Source organism: Protopterus annectens, chromosome 10.part0 (assembly GCF_019279795.1).
Source record: "Protopterus annectens isolate FY-2018-M chromosome 10.part0, PAN1.0, whole genome shotgun sequence".
Classification (NCBI taxonomy): Eukaryota; Metazoa; Chordata; order Ceratodontiformes; family Protopteridae; genus Protopterus; species Protopterus annectens.
The window spans coordinates 130127037-130148001 of record NC_056744.1 but is presented as its reverse complement, the minus strand read 5'-3'; the positions used below and the strand labels follow the sequence as shown (position 1 = coordinate 130148001).

The 20965-nt window shown below is 38.3% G+C and overlaps 1 protein-coding gene across 4 annotated transcripts in view; it reads left to right on the top strand.

Annotated features, from left to right (window-relative positions):
• CACNG5 (calcium voltage-gated channel auxiliary subunit gamma 5) overlaps positions 1 to 20965 on the top strand; it is a 576119-nt gene that overhangs the window by 361783 nt on the left and 193371 nt on the right. The window lies entirely within an intron of this gene.

Here is a 20965-nt window from a genome sequence, read left to right as displayed (position 1 = left end):
CAAATGTAAGCTATTTTATTATAGCATTGGCTGTGTTTTACTTTAAGGGAAGAGTGAAGATTAGTTAGAATAGGGGAAGCATATAGAAGGGATGGTAAGAGATATGTAACTATAGTTACTTTACTAGAGTTGGAGATGAATGTTTAAACCCTATACAACATACCTAGTTTTTGATTGGTCATTTTTATGTTGTTACTGATATGCAGGTCAAACTTAAGATTGTTGTCGATTGCTATACCTAACAGCTTAGTGTGTGAAAAAACATCAATTATAGCATTGTTCAAAAAAGTAATTGTAAAGTTAGAGGTATGGAGGGGGGGGGGTTTGGAAGGGTTTTTTTTTTTTGATTTAGTAGGAAATGGTTGTTGGTGATCCAGGACTCAATGGAAGTGAATGCATCTTGAGTTATAATTTGAAGATGGGAAAGATTGTTAGAGGACCAGATTACAGTTGAGTTGTCGGCATACTGAATAAAGGTTGCTTGTTTAGTGGAGGTATGAAGTTGATTTAGAAAAATGTTGAAGAGAAGTGGGCCCAGAATAGAGCCTTGAGGCCCCCCACTGCTAACAGGCAAATAAGGAGAGAAATTGGAGTTCCATTTGACTGACTGATATCTGTTACAGAGATAACTTGTGAACCATTGTAAGGTAGTTTCTGTTAAGACAAGAAGAGATATTTGGGAGAAGAGTTTAGGGTAGGAGATAGTGTCATAAGGTTTAAAGAGATCTAAAAATAGAAATAAGGCAAAGTTACCTGTATCATGGGCTTTATTTACTGCATCAGTGAAGGATAATAGAGCAGTGGTAGTACTGTGTGCAGATCTAAATCTGTGCTGGGTAGGAAAAAGAAGATTATTGTCGAGTAGGTATTGAAGAAATTGTTTGTGAATACATTTCTTAGAATTTTGGATAGAGAAGAAAGAATATCAATAGGCCTATATTTAGAAATATCTGTGGAGGTGCTGCCTTTATGAAGAGGAAGGATGAAGAACTTTTTCCACAAGGTGGGGACACAGGCTTCCTTAATGGATCTGTTAATGAGTATTGGTACTGGGTAGGCTACCGAGTCAGCTCCCATTCTCAGATATTCATTAGGAAGATTATCAGCACAGGGAGAGCAGGGTTTGAGTTTGCTCAGCAGGGACTTAATGAAGGAAGTGGGTAGTGGTTGTATGTAAAATGTGGAGAGGCAGGTAGTAAAAGGACAGTAGAAGGTGATGCTGAAAAATTGTTAGTAATGGAAACTGTGCTATTATTGATGAAATAAGAGATGCAATGTCAGAAGAGGTACTATCACTGGGGGGTTGAGGGGAAAAATGATTACCAGCATGTAAAATTTTTTTGAATGTTTTCCAGAATGTTTTTGGACTGGATCTATGCTGGTCTTGTGGGTGTGTGTAAAATTGTTTTTTTATCTAAGGTCATGTGTTTCTTCATTAGTTTACACAATGTTCTATAGTGTTGTAGAATTTTTTGTCTTAAGTTTTGTCTAGCATGTCCAGGCCTTAACTCTTCTTTGCATAATGGATCTGGTATTGACAGAAAGGCAGACAGAATACTTAGTTTTGACTCTTTTATTTCTGGTAGAAGCTAATCTGTTTAAAGTGTTTTGGAATGTAGAGTTGAATTTTTCAACTGTCTCATCAAGGGGTAAGTAATTATTAAGGAAAGACCAGCTAATGGTATTTAATATATTTGTAAAGTTCTGCTGGTTAAAGTAGGCTATGTACTTGTATTGTATGTATGTTGTTTGCAAGGGTGAGTGATGAGTCTAGCTGTGCAGATATGGTGGTGATGTAATGTTGGTAAAGAATTCAGAATCATCATTTTATTCCCCCCATAGCACTGTAATTGCTTAATCACACATACACACACACACACACACACACACATATATATATATATATATATATATATATATATATAAATATATAATCTGTCTGTCTCTCTAATTATAAAATTATTATTGAGATATAAATTAATTATTATAGGCTCATAAGTATTTACTGTGTTGTTGATCTGTGAGGATCTCAAAAAGACTTCTGCATTCCTATATTAATAATTAGCTCTAATATTTTGCAGTATGAATCTCTAGAGATGTGCCGAGCAAATATATGATGAGCTACATGTTTCACCTAACCATGAGGGCCATTGGTGCTAAACCAATGCTGAATTTGATATTACCCATCCATTCACCCAAGATACATTTGAATAGATTAAAAGAAATAATCTGGTTTATGTGGAAGGGGATATGGTTCCATAGAAGTGGAACTCTCTGTAATACATGCCTATCCCACTAGCATTTTCTTTTAATCTTTAAAAAGAGTTTGAGGTCCCCTCTGCAGTTGTTTCTAATACCATCAGACTTCTGAATGTGTAACAGGACTGACAGAACAGGGTCTATATGCAATGCAGAGGTTGCCTCTCGGTAGATTGTATGATAACAAAACAGAGACAGATCTTTGAGCCAAATGGAATAGTTTTTATGATTTAGGCCTTTGATTTTTTAAGTGAGGAAGTGCTGTGGTCATTTCAGCTGTGACAAATGTTAGGACAGGAACATACTGAAAAGTATCATACTCAATGATCGGCCTGAGTGCAGAGTACAGAAAAACTACTACATCCTCGGATCTGAATGCTACATCTTTAGATATAATCTGTGAGATGAAAAAGGACTTCCTTACCATAGCAGATATGTGGTGATCAAAGGACAGTTCATTGTTAACATAGTAACCAAGTGTCTAACTGCAGGATCATTTTTAGGGGCTGTTGTCAATGTGATAGTTATAAAGATAGCCATGCAGATGCATTTCTTAGCATTTAGTTTCAGTCATTGGTTTTGGCTGCAAATATTTGTTTGGGACTGGCCCCCTTGCAGTATTCCAGTGACATCAGAGGAGTTTATCATGGCACCAAGTTTGCAATCATCTGCAGACTTGGTCAGCCACAATCCTGTTATATTAGCTTTGACCTCTGATAAGTAAATGGCGAGTAGGAGTGGATACCACCCACCCTTATTTGCTTTGTTCTGTTTGTGAGCCAGTTTGTTAATTAGTGAGTTAAATTGGAGTTAGCTTATATGTTATTGGCCTGGAAGCTTTTCTTTTTTTAATTTAATTCTAAAAAAACATTTCTGATAAGGACCCGATGCTATGACTAATAGTCATCTGTATGTCTGATTTTTGCTGACTATGTACATCTGTTCAATCTCTCACTGAAGGTATATAAACAATCTGGTTTTGGTACTATTCATCTGGTGACATCCATGTGGAAAGCTGTCTCCTAATCTGTTAAAAGAACATGTTTACTTTGACAAGTGAATTATCTCAGCGGAATTCTACTAGCAAATGTTGCACTTCATTTGTATGCCAAGACCAAACTTACCTGTCATTCCTGTCATTCTTGACTACCAACACTAACATTTCAATCACCTCTGATCAATGGGAAATATTTTGTGGTGCGATTTCTACAAGGCCTGCAGATCCTCATGAAACTGATTAATTTACTTCTCTTTGACATTCGTGGTTGGAGCTGAAACTTGTGTCACTATAATGCTGACGAGCTTATTTTTGTAGGGATCATTTCATCATTTTTTTTGGTTGTGACCGAGGGGTACTGCATTTCTTTGCCAAAATTATTTTCAGCAAAAGATGATCCAGTGATTATCTAATATAAAATGACCCTTTTGTTCTTGTCATCTCTGCTGTAACAAAATTTTGTTTACCTTGGTACACAGTTCTCACATTCCTAGTTTTGATGGTGCAAAGTTCTCTGCAGCACTGTTCTTTCTTATCATCTTTGAGCACTTCAGCAGATGGATGCAGTTTCATCTTTAATCCATCTGTGTCATAATGTAGAGAAAAAAAAACTTTGATGGAAGGAAAAATATTTTGTTGATATTGATAGTCATGCTCATTAGTAGCATTATTTCTATTATTGTTTTGCTATTGTTGTTAATGCCATGGAGTGCACAAGTGTCTATTGATTGCATAGTGTCATGGTTACTGTCTATTGACTGCATTTATTAGTTGCTAATCTCCTAGTATTATGTGTCAGTATTAACAAAAACACTGAAAAGCAGAATGCATGAATCCATAGCATCTGAAAGATTTGTTTTTCTAAATTTTAGAGCAAAAGACATGTAATTAATGAGTGTTTTCCTAGTTGTGGTACCCCTGGGATATATCCTCATTTTGCCAAAAGACATGCAATCCAAGACTTGTTTCTTATCAGAAAAACGTAGGAACTCCTCTGGGTGTCTGCCTAATATTCTGCATTGAGTATCTGTTTTCAGCAAAAGGGGTACTCAATAAGGTGTCAGTGACAGTCTCAATAAGGTGCCAGTGACAGTGGTCAGTAAGGTGCCAGTGACAGTGGTCAATAAGGTGCCAATGACAGTGGTCAATAAGGTGCCAATGACAGTACTCCCTCCTCTCTCTCTCTCAGGCCATACTTCATGTAAATGAATTTGAATTTTTGCTATAGAGGCTCCAGCAAGGATATGCAAAGAATTGACTTCAGTTTTATTTATTTATTTATTTTTTTGATTTTTCAGAGGGGGGGATACGGAACGTAGGTCTATTTCCCAGTGCTTATCAATGACCAAAAGCTCTTTAAACAAATGGGATCTGCACACTAAAGACTCATGGACACGAAGTAGCCTTTGCTTAGACTGACCACTGTTATGTTGCATGTCTGTCCACATTACCTGAAACTTATTTTTCTGACTTTCTGTGACTGCTATACAACAGTTTCAATTAGTATTAAATGCTTAAATTATTAACTTATTTTCAATGTGATAATAAATTCAGTTTTATACAAAAGTAAACATGGTGCATGTTAGCTGGTTTCATTTTTTTGGCTTGACTGGAATCTAAAATAAAAGATAAAAGTATTGAGGGAGCTTATTTTTAACTGCAGAAAAGTACACAGCTAATAGTAGAAAATACTATACTCCAACCTAATTCTTCTGACAATAACATCTAGGACTACCTGTGCATGTCATTTGTTCTTCCCCAGCAGCATGGTGGTCAAATTTATATATGAGGGTCTCATTTTCTGGTGCCATTTTTGAATTTCTCTGGCTGCTTTTGTCCAGATGAGATTGTTGGTATTTATACTGGAGTGGATCGCCATTACTTTCTACCATGGACCACATTTTATGTAATTTCTCTAAGTGACCTGCATAGCGTATGTGGCCTCATTCAATATATCTCAGATTTTGACTGGGACATTTATTTATTTATGTATGTATATACAGTAAGGTATGGCTATGGGGGTGGCATTTTCCCCTGCATATGCCAACCTGAGTATGGGGTTGTTTGAACTGGAGTGTATATACAGATCATCATTTTATATACAATATGTTAAATTTTATGCTCGGTTTATTGATGATCTAATATTTTTTTGTGTGATGGGGTAGAAGAGAATGTGGATTAATTTATTGACCATATACATTCTAATAGAGTCAATCTGTCATTTGATGACATACAGAGGGGCAAAAAAGTGTCCTTTCTGGATGCCGAATTGGATATTTCTGGGCCTAGAGGGTTACATACTAAAGTGCATAGAAAATTTGATGGAATTAATCAATATCTAAAAGCTTCCAGTTGTCACCCCCCACATACTATTGAAGCCCTCCCCTATAGGGAAATGGTGCAGATTAGTAGGTTATGTAATGACCCTACAGAACTTCAGGAAGAGATGCTGAGAATAAGCTCGATGTTTGAATCTAGGGGCTATAGTAGCTTGATTATTGATAGAGCAGTTACCAAAATAAAAAAGAGGGAGAGAGATAGTTACCCCAGGTGTAGAAAAGTTGGTAATCTATATAATGGAAGTCAGACTGATATCTATTTTGTATCTACTTATAGTTGCTTTAGTGACATTTTAACAGGTTTGGTGAAATACTATTAGCAGTACATGCAATGTAGTAGAAATGCTCAGTTATGGTTAACTGAGAAACTCAAATTCTCATTTAGGGTGGGGAAACATTTAAAAAACTATCTAGTGAAAGGTACATTTATTATGCCTAGTGTTAATGTACATGATTTGAGATTTAAGGAAGGATGGTAGGTTACAGTTCTAATAGCCTGTGGAATAGAATTCCATCTTTTGGCAACAGGGTAGCAGTGAGGGGTATTTCCAATTTATTTTTGAGGTTTATAGATGGTGAGAAGTTGTTTATCATTGGAATGAAGGGGTCTGTTTGGGTGATAATAAGGAAGAATAGAGCTTAGTACAGGACAGGCATGGGGTTCATAAATGATATTGTGGGCAGTAGCTAGTTGTACAAAGTCCAGGTAGTGGGGTAGTTCAAGCCTATTCAAACTTCTGAGGGCCTTGCATTGATATGTATAGTATTGTTTACTGGCTGCAAATTAAGCAACTTTGCTGTACCATATTTCAAGTTTAGTTTTGACAGATACTTTAAGTTGGCAAGGCTAGAGGCACCATATAAGAGTGAAGAAAGGAGAAAAGTGGTTGCTAGGGCAGTTTTAGCAGAGTTAGTAAGAAAGTTTTTATGTCTATAATGCATGCCATGTTTCTGGTTAGTTTTTTTTTTAATATTATTTTGAATGTGGAGTTCAAATCTTAGGTTGTCATCAATTGTCACACTAAGCAGTTTTGTAGGTGATACAGGTTATATCTCTGTATTGTTAAGTGAGACAATTTTGAAGCTGGATTTGTCCTTCAAGTGTGCTTTGGGGAGGAATAGGAATAGTTTTGTATTTTGGGATTAAGTAATAATTGAGCAATGTGAAGCCAACAGAGGTAAAGGCTTTTTGTTTGATTTCATGAAGATGTGCCAGAGCAGATAAGCATATTGTCAAATCATCAGGATACTGTATAAGTGATACTTGCCTACAAGAGGTATAGAAGTAATTACTGAAAATGTTAAAGAGAAGTGGACCAAGAATTGAGCCTTGAGGTACACCAGTGGTAGCAGAGAAGGAAGGAAAGAAAATATGTTGCCATCTAGCAGTTTGCTGTTTGTCATATAGGCAGCTTTTAAACCACTGAAGTAAAGGAGGGGATAAGCCAAGATGATGCAGTTGTTGAAGGAGTTTGCTATATGAGAAGGTATCAAATGCTTTGGACACAGCTGGAAATATGGAAGAGAAAAGTTTGCCAGAGTCCCTTTTTTAAAAGTTGTTCTGAGAGGAGATGGTGAAGAAGGGTCTACATTAAAAGCATAAATGTTTACTTACCCGAATACCTAAACGCCGACACATATTCCGCAAACCACAAATACAACGAATGCCCTTAACTGTGAAATTCAAAAACTCGAACCGTCATAGTTGTCCCACCCCACCGCCTACTACATACTACCTACACAAACAAACTAAATAAACCACATACATACACTAACCAAAACCCTACTTCTAACCCTAAACTAAACCCTACTTCTAACCCTACACTAAATCTTGCATATACCGCCATGTATTCACTTAACTTAACCCGCACCCTAACCCTAAGGTCCATAACTGTAACACACTTACCTTAAAAAGCTATGCCCAAACAAACTAAATAATCCACACACATACACTTAACAAAACCCTACTTCTAACCTTACACTAAATTTAACATACATTGCCATCTATGCACTGACCTTAACCCGCACCCTATCCCTAAGGTTCGTAACTATCTCGCACTTATCTTATGGAGCTATAGCACAGAAGGGCCAACCATGACGATTCAACATTTCGGATTTTGCGCTTCTGGACGATCAATGTTTTCGTGGTTTGATGAAGACGTGTCGGTGTTTAGGTATTCGGGTAAGTAAATGTTCATTCTTTTAATATAGACCCGATGAAGAAGTTGAGTGTGGATACATTTTTCTAGGATTTTTGACAGACAGGAGAGAATTGCAATGGGAAGAAAGTTAGAGACTTCTGTAGAGATTCCTCTCTTGTGCAGTGGGATGACATATGATCTTTTCCAAATGTCTGAAACATAAGATTCCTATGTGGATTGACTGAGTAAGATAGCTACTGGATAAGATATGGCTTCTGCTGCCATCTTGAGGTATTCAGGTGGGAAGTTGTCAGCAGCTAGGGATCAAGGTTTAAGTAGCATTTTTTATAGCAGATTGTTACTGGCTTTAAGGTGAAGTTGTGCAGCATTTGTGGCTAAGGATTACCTACATTCATATTTTTTGCAGGTTAATATAGCAGTGGAGGGGGCAGTTGGTAATAAGTTATGGGTTTATGTAAGGGAGAGTGATGTGCTGTTTGCGAGGGCAGCAATGCTCTCTATAAAGTGTTTATTAAATGTACTTGCTATTTTGAGGGAGGAGCTGGGTTGAAAGGGATACATATCTGTTTTGAGACAGGCTTGAGTAGTGTATAAATAAAGGACCATATTTTTTGATCATTTTTATAATTAAGTTGTAGTTGGTCATAGTGTTTCTTATCTTTGTAGACTTATCTTTAGCTTGATTATGAAGTTCTCTGTATTGCTGAAAGTTTTTTTTTTTTTTTTTTAGCCACTCCCTCCAAGCCTTGTCTCTGGTGTGAAACTGTTTTTGGTGAGGCTGGATAGCCAGTAGGAGTGTTTTACTTTTACACTTTCTTATATGCAGAAGGGGGGGGGCAAGGTTATTTAGGGTGTTTAAACAAGTTATTAAAAGTTGTAACTGCATTATGTAATGGGAGACTTTTTAATATAGACCAACTGAAGGACCTTTGGTTACTGTTAAATAAATATTTGTTAAATTTTGTAAGATACCTGGTTGGTTTAAATAGATGGGTCTTTGGGTGATGAGTGTTAAGTCTAAGTACTTATGCAGGGATATGGTCATTTAGGGAGTTAGGATAGGTTCCACTGATAGTATAGTTACTGGGGTCTTGAGAACAAAATTCAATCATAAATTGTGCCCTTATTACATGTTAGAAATTACCTTTTGCCAGTCAATATAGACATTACCAGGAGTGATTTTTTTGTAAGCAATAGTACTATATACCCAGGAGAGAAATTCTTCGAGTATGGATATGTTGTTACGGGGGGGGGGGGGGATAAATTACAATACTACAAGGTTTTTTTTAGAGTTTAGCTTTAAAAATATTATGTGTATTTCAGCTGAGTGAAATCTGGGGATGAAGCTGGAATAGGAGGAGCAGTTATAGGAGCTAGAGTGCAGCAGTGCGACTCCTCCTCCTTTTTTGTCAAGTCGGTCAATCACCATAATGTTATAGCCTGGAAGTAGTATTTCTGTACCTTTTATACTGGTTTTAAGCCATATTGCAGTGATGGCTAGGATATCTGGGGAGTAGACTGATATCTAGGCATGCAGATCTATAATTTTATTACAAATACTACAAAGACTTAATGCTATCAGACTTAGATTTTTGACTGGACTTGCGCTTGATGGAGTGAGAGACTAGTATGTCTGTAAATGGAAATTGGCTTGGGTGGAAAATGTCTTTTTATAAGAGGCAAAGGACACACAGGGATTGCTTGTAACTGAAGGAGAGGAATTATCTCTGCTGTTATAGTACTTGGAGGAAGTGGTGGTATTGATGTTTAGGTTTCGATTAGTATGGAGAGGGTTTGGGTGTAAGTCCCCACACAATTGAATCTTTGAATTCTATAGCAAGAATTTTGAATAATTCTTAAGGATGGGTATGAACAGATGTTTTGTTTTGATGGAGGGGTGATCAGAGTGAAGTATTCTGTATTTAAGAGAGAGAAAGCAGTATAGATATTATGGAGGGTAGGACATATATTAAAATAGTTATATAAGTAGAAGGCTGGAGGTTGGGTTGTGCTTAAGGGACAATTATAGTATGTTAAGTGGGAGGAAAGTACTAGAGTATGAGAGAATAATGTAAGGAGTAGCATTTTGTATGTAACAGTTACTGATCAGAGGGAGGTGTAGAGGGCTAGAGGTTAGGAAGAAAGACTTTAGATGGAAAAGTAAAGGCTTTGGTATAGTATAAGAGGATAGTGAGTCAAAAAACAAAGCAGTCCTGGATAAAGTGCCTCTTTAGAAACAATAGTATAAATCCAAATAACAATGAAAGAGGCAACACCACGGCTCGTTACATAATATTTAATATATCAAAACACCAGATAAAACATAGTAAGCACTTTCACATTTCAGAGAACATTTCTTCAGACTTTGATACAACAGTCATCATTCAACTGAATTAAATAATACCATTAGCATTACATTTTCCAATCACCTGTTAAACATAATCATGACATCACAAAAGTAATTAAAATCATTAAGACCTATTTAAAGCCATCTTCATGTATATACCAAAATACATATTTAAAATATACATTTAATAAATATGGCAGACTATACATATAATACAATATTTACATTAAAACCTAACTAAATTATGACTAAAACAATATGTTCACAAATAATTATAATTACTAATAAATAAAATAGCATTATACACCTAAGGTACATTATAAAATAGAAAAACTCTGGTCTAACATAATCCATTTATTGAGGCTCAGTGCTAAAGTGTCTAATGTGCACAGGGTCGAGCTGCCAAAAAAGATTTAAGTGTTATCTTGTCATTCAGACCATGTGCTCTATGTGCTTGTAACTGCATTATCCATCTATTTTCCTGCTCTTCCGTAAAGTTCTTAACATCTCCCAATCTACCTGTTTTCTTAATCAATTCTAAGGCCCTAAACTTAAATTTATGTATCGTACCCATGATTCATCACATGCCTAGCCAGCATGTTGCCTTCATCCTCTCTATTTATGGCATATACGTGCTCTCTTAACACGTTCCCTAAGGGTTCTGTTTCTCTTGCCTACATAGAAGGATTTGCATGTCTGACATTGTGCCAAATATATTAAGTCCCTAGTTCTGCAATCAGCATAATGCCTAAATGTATATTCATGTTCACTGTCTGGATGTACAAATTTATTATCCCCAGCTATATATGTACACTGGTTACAATGTCTGCAGGAAAAGGTTCCTTGTCTTTGAGAATATATTTTCATTTTTTATCTTCTTCATAACACAGTAATCTTTTTAATGACTTGGTATTCTTGTAAGTAAAGCTAGACTTAGTCCCTACCAGTTCTGATATCCTATCATCTGTAGTTAATAATTTCCAATTGTTTAGAAGCATACAAACCAAAGAAGGGCCAGGAGTAGGCTGTGAATTCCAGTATAAAGATTATTTATTGTAGAACAGACCACAGAATAAAAAACATAAGCGCTTTCATAGGTGTGTACCCCACTTCATCAGATGTAAATATGTTGAATCTTAACCTTCATTTTTATACTCTGAAAGCACTAGTCACATGCTATTAGATAATCACATGACCCAAATATTTAAAACCATATATACATATATACCTTTTATATAATTGTAATCATTCTCTTATAAAAAATAGCAGCAATATATTCAGAATAATTTCATACAAAAATACATATATAAAAAATGACTTTTCCAATAAGAATAAATGCAAGAAATACACACAGAAAATTCATATAAAGATGGGTCTTTTCTTTAATCTAGGCTTCAGGGGGTACATAGTCATTCAGGCCATGTCCACTATCTGCCTTAAGCCTTACAATCCATTTGGCTTCCAAAGCCTCTGTCTTGTTGCAGATATCGCCACCCCTGATACTTTCATGCACCCTCCCTATTACAAGAAATTTAAAAATATGTTCATCGTCAGTCTCACTAACATGTTTAGATAGTGCACTTACTCTGTCCTTTCTATTAATGTGGTACACATGTTCCCTAATCCAATCTTTAAACACTCTGTCAGTTTTACCAACATAAAATTTCAAACATTTCAAACAATGGGCAAGATGCACTACATGTTTGGTGTTGCATGAAGCAGATACATTAAAATTATGCTGTCTTTTTTTCATCTGGATGCATAAACGTAGTACTAATGTCCAAGTAATTACAAAAATTACAATGCCTGCACATAGTCAAACCTCCATTTTCTAAGGCATTAGCCTTACTCCTTGGGAAATATAACTTTCTTTTAAAGGAGAGCTCATTCCTGAACAAACATCGAGGTTGTTGTTCTATAATGTTACTGACACCCTTGTCAGACGTCAGAATTCCCCAATTTTTCCTAACTATGCCCATGTAGGTCTGTACATCAGATGGATAATATAAGGGCATCCTGAGCATCCCTTTGTTACTAGTGTTACTAGCTTTCCTAGTGACCTGGCTCTTAGAGAAATATGGTTGTGCCACTGAATCTCTGAGTCTGGTTACCTCCTCTACATTATTCGTCACCATCTGGCCATCATAGCCCCTCTCCATCAGTTCCTTGGTAATACCTTCAGTACATCTCAAGAAGTCAGACTCCCTCCCATTGAGTCTAGAGGCTCTAAAAGCCTGGTTCCTTACCACACTCTTAAAAATATATGGGGGATGCATACTGTCATATGATAGTAAACAATTGACATGACATGGTTTCCTGTATTGTTTCATGTACAGTCTATTATTCTCATCTATCAAAACCACCACATCCAAAAAATGTATGACCTTGTCAGAGTATGTGACTGTGAACCTTAAAAATGCAGTGCTTTCATTAACATACTTGATAAATTCAGTTAACTGTTGCGTAGTTCCACTCCACACAATAAAAATGTCATCTACAAACCTTCTAAAAAAGAGGTGTATTCACTGAAAGGACCTCTTAACATATATTCAGATTCCCAGACCACCATTACAGCATTGGCGTAACTATTGGCACACAAAGTGCCCATAGCTACACCATTGTTCTGCCAATAAAACACATCCCCAAATAAAAATACAATACAACATAACACTATCTCAAGCAAATCCTTGATGAGTTTGATCTGTCTGGCTTCAAAACTAGAGTATGTCCCAAGAAACCTCTCTACACTATCTATACCCGGATCATTCAGAATTACGGTGAAAAGTGATACTACGTCCATGGTGACCAAGATGTAACTATCCCTATCACTCAATACTTGCATGTGTTCAAATAAATCAGTTAAAAAATGTTCAGTATCTATTAGTACCTGTGGTACCTCATTAAGAAAGGGTCTCAGATTCTCTCTCTCTCTCTCTGTATATATATATATATATATATATATATATATATATACACACACACATATATATATATATATATATATATATATATATATATATATATATACACATTATATATATATATATATATCTGGAGATGGGCTCTGTGGACCACCCATTCCCAGAGGCTATCGGTCTCATTGGTGGACAGATTTTATCTTTGTGAATCTTAGGTAACCCCTGTATACAGGTTATAACAAGATGTTCTATAAGGAAGTACTCATATAATTCTTTAGTTATGGAGCCCTCACTCAATAATACATCCAATTTCAATTTAATCTGATGCACCATTTTATCAATCTTTGTACTTGTAGTCTTCGTGTAGAAACTAACATCACATAACATGTTAAGCATAGCATGTTCATATTTGCTCACATCCATGATGACAATAGGCCCGCACTTATCAGTGGGCCTAATCACTATATCTGTATTTTCCTGTAACTGCACTATGGCCATCCTTTCATTACTAGTAACGTTATTTTTCCTAAAGCCATTGTTATATTCTGTATTTCTAACATTTTGTAATCTATACACATCCTGTATACACATTATTTCAAAAGCATGTATTAATGGATTCACAGGTGGTACATAAGAGCTAGGTTTCTTAAAAACATTCATCTCCCTGTCACTGCCATTAAACATCATCTTAAGGATTAAATCCCTACAAAACTTTTTAATATCAAAAATAACTTCAGTAGTGTCTGAGAACCTACTTGGTATGAAAGAAAGTCCTTTCTGCACAATTTTCATGTCTTCATTTGAAAGTACATAACTCGATAAGTTCCAGACTAAGCCTTCTTGCGAAAGAAGGCTTTTTTGATGTTGCCTGAACCAGTCATCTGCCCTTCGAGTTTCCTTTTCTGCCAACCTCTGCTCCTTCCCTGGTTCTGGAAACCAAATCCCTCACTGGCAGGGGAAAACAAAGTTTCTGTTGTACTAAAGGGTGAACGCCAGCAGTATTGTGTTATATACCTGCCAGTACAGCAGATTCAGCTGACTGATGCACTTGTGCTGTTGTAAGAAATATTTTCAGTCTCGCTCCTGTTCCATAGGTTCATAGGTTCCGTTCCCTTTTTCACTTGTTAGCGCTGAATTAGCTTGTACAGCTCCATTCAGGATCGTGGATTCACTCACAGGAATCTGCATTGTAGTTGTATCCACTTCTGCTTCTTTCTCGGCTGTGCTCTGCTTGGAAATTCCCTCTCACCAGCCAGTAGTTCCAGAAACATCTCATGCTTATCACCTTTCCAACCCAGAATTCCCTCTGAATATGTTTGCATTCTTAGTACAACTGTTAACAATAATGACTGACTCATTTGCTTTAAGAAAGATTTTGTAACTCTTTAAGATGTCTAAGACAAAAAGCATTAAGACATGTGGGTTAACTTGGAGGTAGTTGTTATCTTAAGTAGACTGTGACAAGCCATGGATGGATAATGCGACCATGTGAGAATTAAAAAAACATCCCCAAAACTCAATAAAGTAACCAGAAGAAGAAGAATGATGCAAACCTGCAAAAACTGCAAGGGTAACAGCACAGTCTAAGAGGGCAGCACTGTTTGACAAATAAATGAGACCTCCATTTTATCACAGAGTTAGAAGAGCTCATGGGACATATATGGAAGTGAATTTTAAGAGAGAAAGTAGTGGATGCCTTTCTGCAGAATCCAAGCTGTGATTAAAATGATAATGGACTGGACACTCGTACAGAAATTATTTACATAAGTGTTAGAGATGTTGACATATTACACTGGTTAATTATAATTTTTAACTTATCTAACAGACAGAGACATGAGGAGAGCAGAAAAAGGAAGTTATCCTTATTTGTTACCAGCACATATGAATCCCAGCTTCATGCAGTGACCCAGGTAACAGAAGCCCGTCAGAGAAAGGAAAGTGATGAGTGGCTGTAACTGGTTTCCTTCCTTAGCTTAGGCTAAGGATCAATGCACCATCCCCTGCCACTTAGTACAGATCAGGACAATGTCTATCAGTGTACTTTTTAACTAAAACCAATTCCTGTAGGTGAATGGAGATGACTGTACATCTATGCCAGGCCAGGCCATGTGCATTTTAAAAGCAGAGTAGAAAACCTAAAAATACTCTCCTGTCACAGCATGAAGTTGTTCCTTTGGTCTCTCACAAGTCTAGCTTCTGTATGTCATTAAAATGTGAGAAGGTTTATGAATATAGGTGATTCCTAAGGACTAAAGGTTTGTGTAGAAGTAACAAACAAAATTGTATCTAGAATCATTACAGTAATATGCTGAGACTTTAGCACCATCTGGCAATCAAAACCAATAAATTTTGTAGTTTTTCCCTCCCCTTTCCTCCCAATCACAACCTTCTCACTTAAACTCTCATCACTTCTCCCTACCTCCATAAACAATTAAAGCCCTCTCCTCTCTCCTCCTATACCTCCACTGCTTCACAGACATCCTCCTTTCTCCTTATCCTCTTATACCATTCTCCTTTTTTCAATATGCATTTCTTGAGTCACCACTCTCTCTACACCCCTTGCTTTCTCCTTGTATTCCTAATTCTTCTCTACCACACCAGCTCGTTCTCCTTCACTGCTTATGTAATATTACCTACAAAAATAACCTCCTCACAACCCCACCTTCACCTACAATCCTACTCACATTTCTACTTAATCTCTTCCTCACTTATACAGCCCAACCCACTTCACCTATTCCACCTTAAAATCTTTTCCTCTGCAATTCAGATACTGTCTCCTAAACTACTCCTGGATTTTCCAAAACTCACACTATTTAAACTCAAATGGCTAAAGGTTACCTCCTTCAACAATCTAGCCCTTGCTGGAGATATCCACCCCAACCCTGGTCCTAGTCCCCCTACTTGCAACACCTACCCCCTACCTCCTTCCTCCTCCCACAACACCCTAAAAATCTTTACCATGAACGCCCAGAGTCTTAACAACAAAGCTCATCACTTTCAAGCTTGGCTGTGCCACAACCAACCAGACATCTTAGCAATCTCTGAAACTTGGCTCAAACCCCATATCTCACATGCTGAGATCCTACCCCCAGGATTCAATATTCTCAGAAATGACCGACAAAATAAGAAAGCGGGTGGCTCTGCCTTAGTATACTCCAACCTCCTCACCTTAATACCCCTCCAAACTCCAATTCCACACTTCAAGAACACAGAATTGACTGCTGGACTATTAAAAATGAATAAACACAAGAATATCTGCATAATAGCCCTTTATATCTCTCCTGGTAACAATATCTCTACCCTTGAGGATATTCTCTTATGGGCCTCTACTGAAATTAAGTATGAAACTTATATTTTAGGAGATGTAAATATTGACTGGAACAAAATTAATAGCACCTCTCCCTCCCTATCCATCAACCTCTGTAACTTCTCTCAGATAATTCACTCAGTCACCCGACCTAACAAAGTAAATCCCCCTGGTTCCACTTTAGACTGGGTGTTAGTCTCTGATCCTAATAATATAACCAACTCTGGCACACCTCCTGATTCCATCAGCAGCCATTTCCCAGCTTGCATTCATCGCTCAACAACCTCTTCCCCTCACCAGCACCAATATATTTATAGCGGTAACCTCATTCTCAAACATTCTCAAACAAATGAACTGGCAAATACTAAACTCCCTTCCTTTTGACAATGCTATAGAACACTTCAACTCTGTCTTCCTAGACACTCTAAACTCCCTTGCCCCTCTTAGACACAAGAGGGTAAAAACTAATACAGCTCCTTGGCTATCCAAAGATACTAAGAAAATTATGCACCAAAGGGACAAACTTTGGAAGCTCTTTTAAAAAGATAAACGTCCCGATACCCTGCTCCAATACAAACAGCAACGTAACCTAGCAAAACAGCTAATAACCAAAGACAAAAAGTCCTACTACATCAAACTCCAGACCAATAACAACAAAAACCCCAAGCAATTCTGGAAATCAGTAAGCTCACTGCTTAACCCAGGATCCAAAAATAATCCTTGTCCTGACCCAAGCAAATCGGATCTTGATCTAGCCTCTGATTTTAACTCATTCTTCTTAGAAACTATTTCTGACCTGACCAGGACCTTCCCCAACATTAACCCTCCAGCCCCTCTCTCTTCCTCATCCAACCCCACTAATAACTCTCCCTCCTTGTTCAACTTCAAACCTGCCTCTACTAACTCCATAAAAAGACTTCTATCCAAACTTAAACCATGCTCTAATGCTCCTGACAACAATCCCTCTGCCTTCCTAAAATATGCTGCTGATGCCTTAGCTCTCTCAATCAGTATTATAATCAACAGATCTATTAAGGAGTCTTACGTCCCCAAACTCTGGGGCTCAGCCTATATTCTTCCCCTTCATAAAGGAGGCAAAAACATCAGCATCTCTAACTTCCGTCTTATCGCTCTGCTCTCTCCAATCCCGAAAATCCTTGAAAAGTGCATTCACCTTCAACCTATGCCTTACCTGGCCCAAAACAGTGTTCTTACACCTACATAACATGGTTTCCACCCAGGTCGTAGCACTATAACTGCTCTACTCTTTCTTAGAAACAGTCAATCTAGCCCGAGACTCTGGACATCTAGTATCTACTGTTCTGCTCAGTTTGTCCAAAGCATTTGACACTGTTTCACACTAACACCTTCTTCATCACCTCTCAAAGCTCCATCTCTCCCCAAACACTACATCCAGGTTCTCCAGGTACCTATCAGATAGAACTCAGGCAGTCAAACAGAAGTACTCTACCTCTTGCTTCTTAACCACCCCAACTGCCGTACCACAGGGATCTATCCTAGGACCCATACCACAGGGATCTATCCTAGGACCCATACCACAGGGATCTATCCTAGTCTCCATGCTTTTCAATATCTTCATAAACAACTTTCATGCTGCCATTCCTGATTCCAAAATTATTCAATATGCAGATGATTCTACCTTCTATAGATATCCCAGCAGAGTGCTGCCCCCCTGACATCTCAGATGCTCAGGTAAGAGCCGCCCTCTCTAAAGCAAAAAACACAGCATCAATGGGACCAGACGGTGACCCAGGCTGTGTCCTACATGAACTCCAAGAAGAGCTAAACCCAAACATAAAACTACTGTTCAATCTCAGCCTTACTACAGGATATGTACCCAAAGAGTGGCGTACAGCAACAGTGGTCCCTCTCCACAAAGGTGGTGCCTCAATGGATCCTGGAAACTATCGCCCCATAAGGCTGACTAGCTTGGTCTGCAAAGCTATGGAAAGGATCATCATGGACCTCATAAATAAAGATATTGGGGACCTACAGACACTGGATCCTACCCAGTTTGGCTTTGTTAAGGGCAGATCCTGCCTCTTAAACCTGGTTGATTTCTTTGAAACCGTCACCAAGGCCATTGACGAGGGGAAGGTGGTCCACACAGCCTACCTGGACCTCGCAAAAGCCTTCGATACAATACCCCACTCGGGCATTATTGATAAGCTCACCAGCTTAAATTTAAACTCCTATGTCACTAGATGGGTTGCAAACTGGTTCAAGGACAGAACCCACATGGTTAGAATTGCTGGAGCCATGTCAGACTCCAAACCAGTTACAAGTGGCGTCCCACAAGGCTCAGTCCTGGGACTTCTCTTGTTCGGTATATATTTCTCGGAGGTACAGGCCAACATGGAAGGACTTTGGCTGACCAAGTTCGCAGATGACTGCAAACTGGGCACCATAATCGACTCTCCAGCCGACACAAGCATCCTCCAAAAGGGCCTCATAGAAACAGACGACTGGTGCCAGAGCCATGGCCTCAAGCTAAATGCCAAAAAGTATATAGTCATCCCCTTTGGCAAAAACAAAGTGCCCACAAATTACCACATAGGTGGTAATCCATTAAGTACAGAAGAAGTAATTAGGGACCTGGGGACCCATGTTGATAGCAATCTCTCATTTGACAACCACGTGGCCAAAGTGGTTAGAAATACATTTTATATAGCCCACCTAATCATGAAGAGATTCACATCTAGATCAGGGGAGGTCATCGTGCCTCTTTACTCATCCCTCTTCAGGCCCATAATTGAGTACAATGCCCCTTTTGGGATGTACCTTACCAGACACCTGCAGCAACTGGAAAGACCCCAAAAGTACCTCACCAAGAGGATCAAAGGGCTCAAACAGATGCCATATGCTGCCCGGTTAAAGAAACTCCAGCTCTACTCAGTGGCATACCACCTGCTCAGAGGTGATCTGTGCCTGACGTATAAAGCCATGTCCAACCCGGAATTAATGGACATGCTGCACCTCAGAAAATCCAAATCCCATCGAGCTACGCTCTTGAGAGACTTGAACCTCAGCACTGAAATAAATAGGACATGCTGGAGGGACAGATTCATAACCCAGAGGCTCCCTTCACTCTGGAATAAAATCCCACTCCAGGTTAGGCAGAGTCCCTCACTGACTCTCTTCAAGAGGAATCTTGATGAGTGGATGGGAGATCGTAGGTTTACCCCGGGTATCACTTCTGTGTCACTGTTAGACAGAGGCACAGTATACTAACCTCGAAAAAGGGCATAGCAAAATTAATTTAAAATGGGTGGTGAAAGCCAAACCTATGACCCTAACCTATGAACCTTAGTCTGCTCTGCCTCTAACCTCTCAGAATTGCTGTCTAAAACCCAAACTGCCTTCTCAACCACCGAAAATTGGATGCGCCAAAACCACCTCTCTCTCAATGCAAACAAATCAAAAATTCTACTTTTCCCTCCCACAAAGACATTCTCCTACAACAAAAATGCCTTCAAAGTGCTAAGTCAAACTAATTCACCTATAGAAGTGGTTCCTTTCGCTAAACTACTTGGTATTACGACTAACGAACATCTCAAGTTCGATATCCATATTCAACAAAATATTAAGAAAACCCACCAAAAGCTAGGTATGCTGTATAGGAACAATCACTTTCTCTCCTATACTACTAGGAATACTCTAGCCACCACTTAATTACTGCCTTCCTTAGTATATGGAGCCCCCTTGCTAACTAACCTATCCTCCTCTATTTCCTCCAAACTAGAAAACTGCTATAATAAAATCTTAAAATTTGCTACCAAATCTAAACCTTGTACCCATCACTGCCTTACCCTAAGGTCCCTAAAGCGGCTTGAACTCCCAAACTACTTAGACTTCCTCCAACTCACCACTGCACACAGACTTGTATATCACCCAACTAAATGTCCAGCACTAACTAATATCCTCCCCTGTTACACCCCCAATAGAACTCTCAGATCCGAACATCAAAACCTAATTGCTATCCCCAAACCCAAAAGTACAGCAGGCCAACTTCTCCTCGCTGTCTCTCTAGGCAAAAAATGGAATTCCCTTCCTCCCTCTCTAAGAACCATCCCAAACTTAGAAAACCTCAAAACTCAGCTTACCAAACACCTAGCCACAAAATGGAAATGCATTTGCCACCATCCAACCTAATCTTCCTTAGTCCATTCCCCTGGGTTTTTTTTCCCACTCTGGTTCCTAAGCCCTCAACAACTCTCCTTCAGCTATGCTCCTGGGGGTTTTACCTCTCAGGTTCCTAAGACCTCAATAACTCTCCTTCTGCTATACTCCCACAAGCATTTTCTAAGCTCTCCCTTCTCCATTAGCTATCAATAACTATCAATACAATAACAACAGCTATCGATATCCTCAATAACTCTCCTTCTGCTGTGCTCCCATGAGCATTTTCTAAGCTCTCCCTTCTCCATTAGCTATGAATAACTATCAATACAATAACAATAGCTATCGATAACCTCAATAACTCTCCTTCTGCTATGCTCCCACGAGCATTTTCTAAGCTCTCCCTTCTCCATTAGCTATCAATAACTAACACTACAATAACAATAGCTATTGATAACCCCAGTAACTCTCCTTCAGCTATGCTCCCACGAGCATT